Here is a 16,467-nt window from a genome sequence, read left to right on the forward strand (position 1 = left end):
GCTTGAAGGTCTCCGAGCCGATTGTCACGGACCCGTCATTGGTTGGCAGAAGCGAGAGGAAACCGATACAGAGGGTGGTATGGTAGGGAGACCGGCATAGGCAGAAGATTGGACAAGAGCCGAGGGCTGAAAGTCGGCAGTCGAGACGCCCCAACCCTCAACAACTTCCCAAACATGAGCCTCTCTCACTCTTTCCCTGGAAATTCTCTCGCCCGCACTTCCCAGATTCTCTTGATCGGTGCATAACTGTAGCCGCTAGCGACTGTATGGCTTCCCCTTCGTATGGGGTCTGTGACTGTAGACTGCACCCCAAGGCTATTGTATGCTGTCCCCAGTTGAACGGAAACGACCGCGAGCGACGGCTAGCGATGCACTCGCATTGGCAGAGTATACGATGAGGCTGCTTCTCTTCTTTGAGCGACTTCTCTGCCTGAGCAAGATTAGCTTTCGATTTGGGTTCAGATAACTCAGCTGACCTCAGCTCGCGCAAATTGAGCTACGACAACGCTTAACTCTGCCGTCGCAATTTCAGCGAAGGACGCACGCGGCATGAATGCCGCATCATTCAGACATCATCTAGCATCACCTTGTTGTTCAAAGATCCTTTTTGGTAAAATGGAGAAATACTTGCTAGATAGCATGCGGCAAGGAGCTAAGAGACTGAAACTAGCTAATGTTCAGAATAATGCCAAGCAGGAATCGATGCTCATGCATGCTTGAGTATTTCTGTGCGTATTATCTTTGCGGTAGTGTTTCTAACTCTGTGTGCCCCTACGCTGAAACGACGTCTCAACATTTGCGCGAATTGCCATACCACTCGTATCTGAGTAGTGTCTGTTCTAACGCATAGCAAACATCGCCTGCCTGCCAACTTCGTTCACCATAGTTGCCTCTAGGGCATTCTCATTCTTAGTCAAACTGATTTGGGGGGCACCGGAGCCGTACTTTCGCAATCCTCAACAGCTCTAGGATATCTTTGCTATAACTGGTCAGGGCACTCGGTCGCTTTACCACCAAAGTGTAGTCGAAGCACCCATGTCAAATTCAGCCTTTAGAGCAGACTACAGCAGTCAAGGTGGGGTGCATCGTAGTGTCCGTCGGTGACGAGCTCCGCAGTGTGTCTATCACAGATAGATCGGTTCCGCGAAAACACAACGGGAAAAGGGAAGAGGAGTTTAAGGAAAAATCCGAGGAGTACGAATCGAAAACTAAAGAATGAGCTAACCTCACCAGTATTCATGCTTACGGCGAACATATAACACCATAAATTGATCAATGGACGGATCGACCAATGCAGACGCTAAAATTAATACCTGTACCTTCGCTCACAAACCATAATGGGTTTTAAAGCGAACCCACGCGCTGCAAATTCGACCGCTTCTATCGGTTATTTCAAATGCATGGCATTTATTTAGCAACGAACATTTCCTGCAGATTTTAAGCCATATGTTCGAACAGCTCTGTAAAAAAATTGAATCTGTTATGCGGGACAGGTTGATTTTCAGTTGTCCACAGCAGCTGTATGTGGCGCATCTGAACTCGTCTGTAATACTACGTATCTACACGACGCAGACGGTTAGGAGCCTTAGCTATCCTTCTATTTGTTTAATTTTAATTATTCGAGAACTATTCGACGTGGTGGCTGGGAAGGCCGACTTTTTGGTTGAAAGGGGCCAGAAGTTGCCGCCTTAGAACAGCCAACATCACATGCCCATATTCGAATGAACAAAGAAGACAATTTCGAATTATTCGAAGCTCTCAAAATATATTTCATATCCGAGCTACGTATCGTGTTAAAAGCGACCTACTATCGTTATTGAAGTAAAAAAAAACCCGTCCACCGTAAATTATAGCGGACAGGACTAGTAGAGATGGTCCCTGTACAAGAATCGTTTGGCGACTGCTTAAGATCTTATCCTATGTTTTTTTAATTTTCTTCTATTTTCGTCTTCGGCCTTTTTATGCCTACCGTTAACATTGGAAGTCGACGATAGACAGCCTCTTAGCGCTTTAGCGAGGGCAATTTCGAACAACGCAGCTGCTTAACGACATGTATTGCGGGTATGTTTGTCACATTGGCTGACTGGTCCGCTTCGAGCTTAAATGTCGAATAAAGATTGCTCGGACGCATGGCCCAGCCAATGAACAGCACCGATGACAAAACCAATGATTACTATCATACGTCCGAACTTACGGCCGTGGTAGACGGTGCCCTTTAAGTTCGAATCGTCGCTCGGCAGTCGTCGTCTATTCGTTACGAGCCGTTCGATAAGATCCATCTCGCATACGATATTTTGTTCGTGTGATCTTCGCTCTGTCTCCTTTCCGTCTGTCTCTCGTTTGTTTCTTTACGGCTCGTCATGTCTACGTGGTTGATGGAGTTGTTTTTTTGCGATTGTCGATCTCGTACTTTTACCTTCACTCACTGACGCTGTTACCCCTCTGTTGCCGTTGCTGCGCCAATTGTGCGATGATCGAGCTGCGCACGCCAGATAGCGATCGGGGCGCTCTGGCGACGGTACCTGTCAACTATGGTGGCGGCTGGAGACGCTGGCTTCAGAAAACAACAGACGAACGCATAGATGGACGGCGGCTCGCAACGATGGCGGCGTTCGTTCCTAGAATCAGTCAGCAGCAGGTAGCGGATAAAAACGAACCTACCATCAAAAACTTTACTACTAGCCAGTAGAATTGCCAGTAGCAACGGAAACGACAAAAGAATTCAGTTGGTGTTTACGTGTGCATTTCTCCCTCAACATATCGCGGTAACCCCGTACGTTCCCCATACGGCTATGTTGAGACCATCTGACTTTGATTGAGGTTTGTGCAGCAGCTGCGCTAGTAACGTTGGCAAAGCAAGCTGGCCTAAACGAGGCAGATACCTTCGGGCAGCTTAAATCTCTTTTTCTACTGTTCTAGGGCGTCGCGATCGCTTGCTGATCCAGACTAAGCTAGACCATAAACGTTGCTATGGGTGTTATCGTATTACGAATCCCTACGATGAAATACTACTACGCCCGTAATTGCTGTGACGACAATGGTATTCACAGAAATAGACAACAAGAACCTTCGTACAGGTTATAGGTTTCGTAAAATAGTACAGGTTACACTAAACTACATATTAGAGCAATGTCCCAACTAAAAGTAATGAACAGCGACAAGATCGGTACGTAATTCTTTTCAATATAGGTAGTGATTGTTACATTTCGCGATCTGCGAGGTGGACCGAGAAAAGGTTACGTACCGTAACGGGACCTAATTCGGCCTTGTGTATAGGTATTTCTTGCATGCTAATCTAATTATCGATAAACTGCTCTATTAACAGAAGCGTGAGTTCACGGTGAGAAGTTTATCTTTATGCTGGTATGCTAATGTTTTGGGCGAGAACCTTATAACTTCGTTTACGCAAAAACGTGATTTAGACAGGTGCCTGATGTGCTTATGGTTTTTTCAAAACAAAACAAGCGTACCTTTGCTATCCTTCGACAGACTACAGCATTCGACGCAGAACAATAACCGCAGTAAGAAAAAAAATGCTGGAAGCTTAGATTTTAGGCTGTAATTTTTCCTCGTCAAATCCGCTCTGACGCTACGCGGATCACCATCAATCGACAGAGATATATTCCATAGTGATTTTAACTTCCCACTTTTTCATTCGCTCTCGAAATGCGAGGCGTTCGTTTGTAGCCATATACACCTCCGAGGAGCGAGTTGCTTCCTGCAAAGACATTCAGATGTTTGCTGGGAGAAAGTATCGCTAGCGGGTAGAATCGCAGAGCGGGGTCGGCGGCCGTTGCTAATGCTGCAACTGCTGATCGCTTTCGTCCTAAATATCAAAGCTTGTATCCGATAATTTTCCAATGTGGTGACGGAGGGAAGACCCTTGGTATGAATAAAATGAAGGGAAAATCCTAGAAAAACGCACGGCGTTGATATGGGTGCCGACGGCGACGCTCATCACGGCTCCCCCTTCTGTTGTACCACAATGAATCGAGGCGTTAAGGAAAGTATGAAAAAACCTGCTCGAGCATGAATGCCGCCGGACGAAAGACCGCAATGAGAGAGGTTCACGGGGATCGCGGAAACCCTGCCGAAAAAAAGTAGCAACAAGATTATCAGTTGGAGTGCGCCTGGACATCCTGGACGGATGTCCGTCTATACTATATGGTGCGATCTGTATAAGTTGTCCGCAGGAACGCAGAAAACTGGGCACTGCAATAACAATCTTAATCATTGTTATTATCACTGGACATTGACTAATCCACACCGTATGATTTGACGTCGGACCCTTAACCAATACGGTACTATCAGAAGGGCAAAACGTGTGTTGCATACGTTGTATACTACGTAGTATACTTAAAAGTAGAGCATTTTTAATTAGGTCGGTTAATATAATATTAATTGTTTCGAATGAAAACAGATCCCATACGTATGATCGTATCAATTATTCAGTGTCTAAGGAAAATATTAACAGCATGCAAAAGAAAAGCAAGCGGGTCAAATGTGCCGCAGACTTCCGCAGATGAAATCCCGTTTGTTTTGAACTGAAGAGGTCAGCGTTCTTCTTGCGAAGTTAAATCAACAATCGGCTCGAGCCCCATTGCTTCCGTTTCTGCTATAACCACCGCCACCGCCACCGCCACCGCCACCGCAACCGACGCCCCCGTCGACCTCCCATTAAATTCACGACTGAGTCAACATTCAACTTTGCGCTTCCCTGTTGATCACCTCTTCTCCCTGACCCTCTCACATATGCTTACCTATTCCAGTTATTGATAATGTCTTGGCTACGGACAAGTCAGTTGTCTCGTTAGAACCCAAATTCGCGGTCCGTTCGATCCCTAACGTATCGTCATTTAGCGATTGTGTGCGAACCCGTACGCAAATTCATTCATATTTTAGTTTAAAGGTTGCATCTATATAGAATTAGCGGCCACGGTTCGATTTGAGGCAACTTGCACATATCGTGTCGGTAGGTAGGCGAACCAATTCCGTAGGTAGCGGCACGTATCTTTTGTACAAACGCAAACTTTGCGAGATGCCCTCAACCTGGCTACAGCGACGGACGCCGCCTGGTGTTGTAGTATAAGATATCTACAAGCGGCCGCCACGTTTCTAATAATCATACAGAGCCATTCTTTCTTTCAGCCCTTGTGCATTAGATAATGCAAAGGGGAAAAACAGAAGAAATACCAGTGCGCACGTGCCGCTGACTCGACTTTTGCGCAACACAACTCATGAAATTAGTTTGTAGACGTTTCTTTAGTGACTCGTTTACGCGCGCTAAAAAACAACCACTGTCTCCACCTGGCGGCGATTTGTCGTCGTTTCTTGTCTCGCAGAACTTCATTGTTATCAGGCCTATAGTTATTCCTGTGATTAACTTGACTTCGAAGCCTACGTTCTTGAATGACTTCATTGTTATGCGGCTTCCATAGAAAACATTGCCTCGTCGAATGGGTCCAGAAGACGAATGAAATCAAGTTTAGCAGCCAGCACCGATCGACCGACCGACAGACAGACAGACAGACACCAGCCGACGATCAACCTGGGTCGATTCCTCACAACCCATTCTCAATTACAGGTAGCAACAGCTGCTATCTGTGATTGGCGGGCTATAATTGAAAAATTGCTTGCGTCTTTCTTACGCTTGGAGAGCACGAGGGAGAGAGCGTACTTTGACGGGATAGCCAGAGGTAAACACACACGCGTAACTGACTGCTGATATTAGATGATCACAATGCCATCTCGCTGAGATGTCCGGTCGCGTGATGGAGCCACGCTACGCTGCCTTTTGGTGTTGATGACAACGCCCGTGGGGAATGGGAGAACTGAAAGCTAAGCGGTGACAGCTCGACAATACAGATACGCGCTGGTTCCGCTGTATCGATGTGGAATTCTTCACTGCCGTAACGAGAATACTATATGGGTATTATACAAGAAGATGAAGAGTTCATAGATGGCATCGTCTTGTCAACGGATTCGCTGCCAATTCAACAGGTGCGAGCAAGAGCCATTGGTAACGAATAAAAAAGAAACTTCCCTTCGCTAATAGACAGCTTGAATAGCATCTAAGAAGTACCTAAGGAACTCTCACAGGTCGTGAGGGGTGCTGATCCAAGGCGAAACATTTATTTATTAGCAAATGCCGAATAATTAGAATGTGCTAAGCTGATCGTGATGCGCGATTCGATCTTCGTGGCTGATTTTTTTTTGTCACCCATTTTCCAATAAAAAATACAGTAATAGTGTGTGAGTAACATTGCTGCGTATGTTTTTTGTGGGATAGGGACATCCATCGGTTTTAGGGAGAGTTAATTCAGACAGGTGTATATATGTATAGTGAGTGTGCAGAATTTGTAAAAACTTCTCTCAGAAACTATTTTCTCTAGTAAATTATAAACAAAACCATTTAAAATTAAATGCTAATTAATTTATTTAATTGTCATTGCCCGTTAGGAAACAAAACATATAACGAGGAAAAGTATCCAAAAACAGCCAGGTGCTTTTTTAGCGTTTCTAATTACTCTACAGGGACGATGGGTAACAATGTGCCGAAACAAAATGTAGCTTTATCTTGCAAAAGCGTCCTACACATCGTCATCGTTGTCCTCCCACAAAACCTTGAAAACAATACAAAAGCGCAAATGTTAGGCAATTAAAGCCCATATGACTTTACATTATGTTATAAACTAATAATAAGGTGCACTTTATTTTTGCACCTACTTTTTTCCATTACAAAATCCGTACGAAGCGGTACGTGGACCATATTTTACCCTCGACTGAATAGAATTTTGGTTATTGCGTCGGTCACTATATGTGTGTTATTTCGAAGACTGTCTCACGTTCCTCCGTTTCGCTCTATCGTACCCAACCAGTTGTCTTCCTCCACGACCTTCCTGTCGATAGTGTCACGTCTGGCAGAAGGCATAACAGGACTATACAGACGCTGTTTGTTCGGGCTGATTGTTGGCTTGCCGCTCGTCCGCAGGCAGCGCTGCATAGAGATCACACCGTGATTCGATATAGAGTGAGTGTGTTTGTACGTCCGGCTCTCTGAGGCTGTTCTACCAGCTGGTGCTTGGCTTGCCCATCCTTATTGTACGCTGCTGCTGACGCTAGTACGCGTGTAGTATGTGTCTTATGTATTATTCACGTACTACGCCATCCCGCCGTCGCCATCGGTCACCGGTTAGCAGCGGTCTGCCGGGACTGGGACGCTGTCTACCCGAACTTAATGAATGTTCTGTTCCACCTCCACTATTAACACGGGAGGGACACGGGACAGAAAGCGAGTCAAGGAAAGCGAAACAGAGAAGCGGCAAAGAACCTGCTGCTACGACTTGATGCTTTTATAACAATAACACGCAAAGGAACATACATACTAATAATAACACACTAATAGACGAGTAATGCGAGTAACTCTGTGTTTGTATGTGTGTAAATAGCGTGCAGTGTTAGCATGCTTGTTCGTGTTTATATGTAAGCATCTGTCTTTGGCTGGCTTCGTGTGCGTCTGTGTGTCATCAAGCGGATGTTGTCCTATATTATTATTATTACTCTTTTATTAGACGTTGAGGTACGTAGGAACGATACGCAGGATCGCCGCGTGCAGTAATGGCAGCAGCAACGACGGGTCCAGCTGTGGCAACACAGGGCCGTCTGCAAAGGAGGACAAGCTATGAACGACTCTGAATGGAAGTAAACGATTTACACTGACTAGTCCATAGGGCGCTTTGCCCTAACAACGAGTATAATCTCATTCATGCTTTCCGTGATTCGTCTACATAGGGGTACTCATCATATCATATATATATATGATATTTTCACAGCGTACTGCATTAAAGGACCCGACAATATTCTAAAATGAACTTCTTGCTTAACATGTAGAGAACGTTGTATGTACTTCATATAGACAAATGGCAGCCATCACGAATTAGGCCGCAAAGAAAGACCTAGGAGTTTGTTCTTGACGAAGAAATTGAGTTCACAACTGATCGAATCCTCGATGGGCAGAAATAGTATTGAGTGCACAATGAAGTGTTTGAATCTTTGACAAAGGATACCCGGTTGTTTTTGTAGCTTTCAAGTTAGACTTTTTTTTTAATCGAATAATGCTATTTCACAGGAACACTACTAAACCTTCTACCCAGAGGTACGTGCACTAAGGGTCTACTCTGTCTCTTTATAGAGACCGCTTCTGCCAAGAGACGAATAGCACCGCTTGCCGAAATACATTATACAGTACGTACTATGTTAGTATCGAGAGATCCGGTCAGTGGAGCAACTGTTGATGCTCTGCGACGGTGGTAAGTGGCAACGACAGCAGCAGTTAGCTTGCTTGTTAATTTTCACTTGAATATTAACAGCTGGTGGCCGTCGAAGTCCCGCTCGTACTGTACCTAGGTAGATAGACCTGTGGGTACGAGGTATTGTCAGTGAAACGCTTTTCGACAAAGTGCCGCATCGAATCTGATCGCATAGACAATATCAGCGACAGCGCAATTGCGGCTGCCTGTTGCCGCATGAACGAAACGGCTAGCACCATACGGCGAACAAGGGATGCCAACCGTCAACAAATGACGCCGAAGATTCTGGCACGACGCTCCGTAACAATAAACAAGATCAAAAAATCTGACAACAACGCCAGTAGCAGTAATAGTCTCGGTCGTCAGGAGGCGCAGCAACGCAATTTCTGCGCTATCGGGCTTTGCAACATTATCACCTTTCGAACGCCAGAAGTAGCGGCAGCGGCCCACGCACCGATCGACGATGCATCATTGCGGCTGCCGCTTCTGCTGCTACCGTGGTCGTCGACAACGCCGGCGTTAACGGTGCAGCATCATCGAGCCGTATCAATAGTCACTGGCTGACATTGCTTCAGCAAATCAGCGCGCATGAAGTGGGGGGCAACGGGGCTAGAAGTCCAGTCGATGCCTAAGCCCAAAATCGTCGAGGGGCGGTACGGAGACGCTAGTGGAGTGCATTGAAAAAGGTGACACTTTGTTACCAGCAGTAAAAGCAGCCATAGCAAGGAGATCCGTCAACGACAAAGCCGGCGGCGGTATGGACGAGAACCGCGCAAGGGCGGACTATTTTCGCTCACCGCTACCGTTTGTTTCGGGATTGTCCATTTCTGTCTCGTTGGAGTTAACGCAATTATCGCAGCGAACTCAGCACCTACCTACTGATATTCACAAGCATCGCCCAGCAAGGTAAGAAGCAAAAGACTGCATATATGGAAGATAGGTGCAGCATGGTCCTACAAACCAACATCGGAAAATAGCATGCTTAGATAATAAAGTCCTTATTTGACGGTGTCATCGCGGAACTGTGTTCGCCGCTGTTGTTACTAATTAAACAAGCTGACTCAGTTACATTAGATGATTATTCGGAGCGTTTGCCGCCCACCTTGTTGACCTGAATAAATATATAACAACTTTGCCCTAGCCACTGCAAACTTTCCCTATGCCTACCATGTGTTCCTGTCTATGGAATCAGCTCATTATAGGGCCGTATAATATGAAATGAAAATAACATAATGATAATCCCAAATCTTATTATTTTTTTAAATAAAGCTTTTATAGGTCTTTATTTCGTAGAATTCAAATGGCAAACACCCGATACAAGCATACATCACCTAGGGTACGTATCACAAAGGTTGATGAATGTCATAAGATTATTATTATTATTAGTATTATATTTTTGAAGAAAGTCGTGTTGATCTTTTCACGCACGTACCTGAAAAGCAAACAGATCATTCACGTATTAGAACAACCGGGCAACGAATAGATGGAAAGCATACAAAACATGAGCTGGTAAAGATTAAAACAAGATTTAATCAAATAATATAGTGATAGTAATATTTATAATTTTATAATAATATAATAAAAGAATAATAATAATTCTATAAGTTAGCTGTGGCAACATCGGATGGCAGAGAACCTTAATTAAGGAATAAGAAGGCCCGTTCAACTAATATATAGTTTTATCAAGTTGAGTATGCGTAAAGGTGTGCATATGTGACCGCGTATATCATATCAAAATGTCAGTTCCGTTGTCTGAACGACGGATGTTGGAGGCACTATCTAGTAATCCATAGATACGTTATTATCACAAATCTTCTTTTATACAGCATTAGATCAGACACACAGCATAAATGTAACATATCTAGGACGAGCGAATGTTGAATGTCGTACTAGTAATTACAACGCCGTAGTATTGCTCTAATGACGCCCCATGTCATAGGTAAAATAATTAGTTCTGTCAATATAGCTCGCAATCGGATCGAGAGTCGCAAGAAAAGGCCACAATACAAAAAGGCACCGCGCCTAAAGAAAGACGTAACCAGTAAAAAATTATCGACCGACCGACCGACCGACCGACCGACCGACCGACCGACAAAGAAAACACGAAGCCAGACTGACGAATTGGGACAATTGTAAGCCAACTAATCGTGATTGGCGTAGCCGTAATGAAACAAGATACATATATTATGGCAAAAATCGCTAATGCTATTAAACGGTCCATACCGCGGGGGATGCCCGAAGTGCCCCCGAGGCGAAACTAGACGGGTCGGCGTCCCCAGCTCTGCTTAGATAACAACTATAGAAATAATTTTTTCCAAACAAATCCACGCGTCTGTCGCTGCGCAGAATGAAAAAATGTTATTAGAAATTTCAGTGAACCGATAGCGAGTAGGTATTGAGGTATGTACCAACGGTTTTGGTTCCGCGGACAAAGTTGAATGATATAGATGAAACAAGATAAACGCATCCTCATATCTCTCGCTTGTGGGGGGCGTGCGAATGCAACGAGAGGAGTCTCCGCGGTTGTTAGTAAGTAGTTTGGCTTTTTTTTCCGTTGGCGTATTCACTATAGTCTAAAACGGAACGTACAACTTGGCCTGCCCACCATTCGCGGACAGCCTCCTTTTTGTAGACGGGAAGACTCTTCATTGGCCGCAACAGCTATAATCATCTACAGGAAGCATTACTGTTCCGAGCTAATGACTCCGCTCATGGTATCTACTAATCCTCTTGCAACGACAGCTGCTGCTGCTGCAATCTGACCTGTCGATATGTGAGATTAGGGTAAATTAGTTCCCACTTGTTTGTTGGGTATTTGTCATATCTAGTTTAATTCATAACTTTTCGCTGCTGATCCATAGGTCTGGATCACTGACCCTTTCGTCATATGTTCCTAATCAGTTTCAGGGCAAACAAAGCGAGAGAAGGAGCGCCAGTCAAACCATCGTTTTAGGTACGTTTCGCCGATCGTTTCGAAGGCTTAGTTTAACGGTAGACGCTGACAACGTCTCATGACCATATGGATAATCTTGTGAGTCCACAGCCTGTGCGTTTGGCGGTGCGTGAAAGATTATGAAACGCTCTCAGTTTGCATGCACGTTGCCGCAGCAGCATCTTGCTATAGAGTTGTCCTATTCGTCAGTAGCCCCGGCCTACTATAAACGTTACCCGTTTATCTGCCCATTTCGTTTTAAGGTCGCACGCTAACTCGTACCAGAGCTATTACGGTAGCCAGATAGAAATGGTCACTGTAGAAAGCGCTAATGCCGACCTCGACGGCATATGCTCGTGATATCGGCAGCGTTTCGCACAGTAGAATTCATATTGCTGTTTCAATTATTATTTACTGTTATATAGATATAATGTTTTGAGTGAGTTACTTCTTGACCGCGGTTTTGCGTCTGATCCAGGAAGATCAGGGTACTTAGACACCTGTGCGTTTTTCTTACACTGTTGTCTGACCGTACGACGGTGCGCGGTGCTCTTCTACAACGTGAATTCCAGTAGAGGACAGTACTATCGTCTGTTGCGGCCACCGCTGATTCGCGACGCTAGATGACAGATTAACAGCAGATATCCGTTTCATCGTAACCTTGGACAAATGATAGAGGCTATTTTGATAATATCGTGTCCAACCCTCGTATGACTTACCGCAGGCAAAAATTACCGCAGCGATAACTCAGTCGGCTCTACATCTACTTTCGAGTAACGTGGCTAGATTTAAACTTGAAGCGTACCATACGTTTAACTATATATAGATCCTATATTAATTTAGTTATATGCAGAATTTCTCCATTATAACCAGTTAGAATTCTAAGTCGCAGCCAGGTCTAAATTAATTGAGAGAAGGTGAAACGGGACGAATGCTACCAAGACTATGTTAATACCAAATGATTATTATTATTAGCAGCATAGCACGGCTATCAGGCGCTGACGGACGTGGTCCTTTAACGCTCGTGGCTGCCGTTGGCGGCCGCGTCACTTGACCTAGCCGTAGAACGTTTCAGGCTGCGGACAAAGATCGTTCGGTGGAGGTTTCACGAAAAAGCGAGTGTGTAAACATGATGGCTAGCCGCCGTACTAACTAATCCCGATAGGCCTACCACTGAGAGCCTTAAAATCGTGAGGCCATAACGGCTAGTTCGACGATAGTCGTTTAGTTTGATTCTGACGCGGCTTCTGCTGCAACTGTTCCGAGGAACAGCAGTGCACGGTCTCCTTTATTTCTTCCATCTTCAAGTGGAGCTCCATCCCGAACAGTGGAGCTAAAGATCGCAGAACGAAGTCGCAAGAAGACACGAGTATGTTTCCTATCGTACTGTTGCCTATTCATATAGTCCATTTCTATCTTTACCCTTTTCTGTTACTCTACTGACTTCGTCCGGTCAATCAAAGTGGCGTGCAAAGCCCAACTAGCTTGCCGAGGTCTGATTTGCATTGAAACTGTATCATTGTTTTGCACAACGATCACGGTTGTTATTATCATTTAGGCTAGCAGCAGTGTGTGGTCGCAATGCTAGCAAAATTTCACGTTCGCCCTGAACGGGAAGTTGTTTAGTGAAGAACTGTAGATGCTTTAAAACCGAGCTTGGGCGTTAGAGGCGGGAATTCTCCGTTTACGAATTTGACTACGTTCGATTTTCCCAAGAGAGAACTAGGAGAGACGGTTTACAAGTTTAGAAAGTGCTATGTACGAAAAACCGAGCTCAGACGGAATTAGTCCCTATGAAAGAGAGGGGTAATAGTTACTGATTGTTGCAATCATTACTGCTACTAGTATATTTACCATTTATTACCAAGAATAATACATCGGGAAAATTTCGAAAGACAAGTGACTTCATATCATTTGTCAAGCATACGGTCTCCAAGAATGCTTTTTACCTAACCTAACCTAACCTAACCTAAACCTTCCTGGGTACGAAGACTAACTTGCACGAAACTGTCGTAGTATGATCTAGATCCTATTTTTCGCAAGGAATTACACAAATATTATTATTATTTGATGCCAACTAGGGACTATCGTAAGCGGTTGTAAACGGGGAGACGGACCTTTCTGAGATCGATGAAAAAGGTTACAGTGGTCTCGTTCGGCTCTTCAGCGGTACTGTAGCAGTCATCTAGTAAACATTGGTTGATCTCTCTATGCCGTCGCGCGTACCCGCTACACAAGGGACATATATTTATTTGCAAGCACAGCAATATTTCTAAAGCTCAGCTAATTCCTCCGTTATTATCTGTTTCGAGAAAAGCCGTAATAAAAACCGTTAACGGGTGCGGAGATTAGTGCGAACTGCGTCAATGGGTTAACATGATTGTTGTTTAGAGGCAGAGCGTCCTTTGCTGTCCTTACGTGTTGCGTTTTTCAGCCCTTCTACCCAACTTGCGACAATCGCAGTGTTTGCTATAGACTAGCTTTGAGCCCTCTACACCCATTCTGCAAAAACAGTACCGACAGAGATAGTTTGAAGTCGCCAGACAGTAACATCAACTTCAGGGCGACTGCAGTCCGACATCAACTGGTCAGTGAGTGCGCATTTTCGGCAGCCTGGTCCTAACGGCTCCATGTACACTGATAGCCCCCTAACAAAAGTTCCAATTGGCACTTATAATAACAGGCGATAGATCAAACGTAATCATACGAGTGTCGTCTCAATAAATATGCCTCGTTGTGTGTTTGTCGCGTAAGGGGCCTATGTTAGCATAATAGCAAGATGTAGATCGAGCTGTCCATGCTCTTTTTTTATTCCAGCTTCCAGCCACAAACAAGTGTGAATCCAAAACATCCGCCCTTGCGCGAGAGTTGCCCGGCCTGAAGGACCATCTATTTCAAGCGGTCTCGGCCGTCAAATTGGTAATCCGATCGCCTCAGCTCGGCCGACTGACTCAATTAGGCCGTCGGTTTGTCTGACTCTAATCAGACCGCTCTACTGAATTAATCTCAGTCGAATAGTTATGATAGGCCGATTGTGGACTTCAAAGGTATCATGTGATGGGATGATTATCCCGAGACAGGGAAAAGGTAGGGAAGGCTGCTGGAAGCATCGGAACTCGATCTTGTTGCTTAGGGCTAAAGAATGCTGCGCTTCTCAGGGCTCAGAACGACTTGTCCCGTAGCGTTACTGTACACATCCCATATTAAGCATCATACACAGATAGCACATAAGCATTGACTGCTTATGAACCAATATTACGGCCAAACATGATCGTGCACTTTTTACTTTACATTTCATTGTATATTTTTACTGTAGTAATTGTCTCTGATATATATATATATAATTTGACATTTAATTTCAAAAGAAGTCTGCTTGTATCACTTCACGTTCATGAAAAACAGACACAATAATAACTTTAATCCTGTAGTTGACCATTACGTTTTTAGATTTCTATACAGATATATGCGTATAATTATTAACAGATTGAGGTCGCTATTGGCTAAGTATCGCGAGCGGTTTTGGTATCGTTGTTACTACGACAACTGCCCGCAGACGGTTGCTGAAGGGCTTGAGGAACGGTCATATTCTTTTATTTGCAATGCGACCGTAATAATAATAATAATAGGAATAATCAGAGTTATAATAACCTTTCTGGAATGCGACCCGTTCAACACGACACCCTTTAGTTGAACGTATATGACCGGTCAACCACTTTTGGCTTTAACGTGGTTGTTTCGCCATTATCCTTGCTGATATTGGTACTGGTTGACGTCGAATCGACGGCCCCCAGTCGCATACGCAATGGTCCTGCGCGTAGCATAGCGTTGTGTACGTGTGAGTCTGTCCTTGTGCGCGTGGTTTTTGGTTATCTGTGGGACGTCGTCGACCGCCTCAGGGTCGGCCGAAGCCGTCGCGGCGCCTCGAGCGGGATCAAGTTCAAGGCCAACATCTTCGTCGTCGTTGCCGGCTAAATACAGAGACCAAAAGCCATTCTTGGCGACCAGAAGCTGGCCGCGGCCGGCCGGCCGACCGACCGACCGACCGACCGACCCCCTGTCATAACGACAATGTAATGCGCCAGTCACTTAGCTCGTTAGTCAGATTGTGATTCTTACCGTTACGTCGGCTTGTGCCATTACTCGTGCAGCAACCAGAAGCAGCTGATGTGTTGGCGCTCACTGTGGATTCGTTCTTGTTGCTGCTTTCTTTATATATATATTGCCTTCTACTGCTTTGCGTGTGATCTTTGTGTGAGAGCACAGGCACAAAGAAGAACGAAATACGAAGGTGGATACACCAGCGAAACCGCACAATCCCAGCGAGCGCTGCTTGTCGCAAATAACAGCGTGCTCGTTGACTTGCTGTTGGCAAAAGGCACTGGCGGGTATGACCGACAGCAAGCGTCATTGTTAACTTCTGCCAGCAACGGTACGTTGGACGCGATGATCAACACCAGTAGCAGCGGCGACCGCGCTAGAAAATAGCACCGTCACCACGAGATAAGTTGTAATTGGCGGCGACGTTCGAACGGCTTTGGTTGCCACCGTGGAGGTGGCTATGGGCCATAGTTTCCCGCAAGGGAACGCTCGTTGCGGAGCGGCTGATAATGCTTGCGGATCGCTGACCGATGCTGCAACAGCAGCAGCAGCAGCAGCAGCAGCAGCAGCAGCAGCAGCAGCAGCAGCAGCCGCCGCCGCGGCACAGAGAACAGAAATAGCTCGCTAGATTTGGCAGGCCTCTAACCATTCGACTATAAAACATGTTGCAACTGACAGACTGAAGCGGACGCGGGCAAATGAGCGTGCAAGCAGACAGGCCCCGTGATTCAATGTAACCAACCATCTGCTTGCTGCAATACGGCAGTACGGTTGTCACCGAATTATTTTATAGATCGGATCGGTTCAAGGTATCTGACAACAATCGATAGACAAGTTGAATCTGCCATAGGGAGCATTGTGGCTGCAGACCGATCAGTCATGAGAGAGATCAATCAAAGTTCGTTTGCAACAAGAACTCTTAGAAAAACATCTATATTAGAAACAAATGCGCTGGTGTTCTCCATTTTCTCAGGGTACTGTGAGATTTGCAACTTTATTCAAGTGCAGCGGTAGTGTATCTGTTCGAACCCTTCGCTAGAACCCACCCGTCTCGTTGTCGTACAGTCCTCTACTTGATCTCTTAATTAATCTGATACGCGAAGCAAGGCCGCACGTGTATTTTCATTG

The 16,467-nt window shown here is 45.3% G+C and overlaps 1 protein-coding gene and 1 long non-coding RNA gene across 5 annotated transcripts in view; both read right to left on the reverse strand.

Moving 5' to 3' along the window:
* LOC111255035 (uncharacterized) overlaps positions 1-16,467 on the reverse strand; it is a 564,494-nt gene that overhangs the window by 451,026 nt on the left and 97,001 nt on the right. The window lies entirely within an intron of this gene.
* The window catches only part of LOC147754483 (uncharacterized), a 38,204-nt gene continuing 31,294 nt past the window's right edge, over positions 9,558-16,467 (reverse strand). Inside the window, exon 2 of the long non-coding RNA XR_015316784.1 lies at positions 9,558-9,741. This is a non-coding gene — a long non-coding RNA (uncharacterized LOC147754483). The remainder of the gene's footprint in view (positions 9,742-16,467) is intronic.

Source organism: Varroa destructor, unplaced genomic scaffold (assembly GCF_002443255.2).
Source record: "Varroa destructor unplaced genomic scaffold, Vdes_3.0 BEIS01000007.1, whole genome shotgun sequence".
In the NCBI taxonomy this organism is placed as follows: Eukaryota; Metazoa; Arthropoda; class Arachnida; order Mesostigmata; family Varroidae; genus Varroa; species Varroa destructor.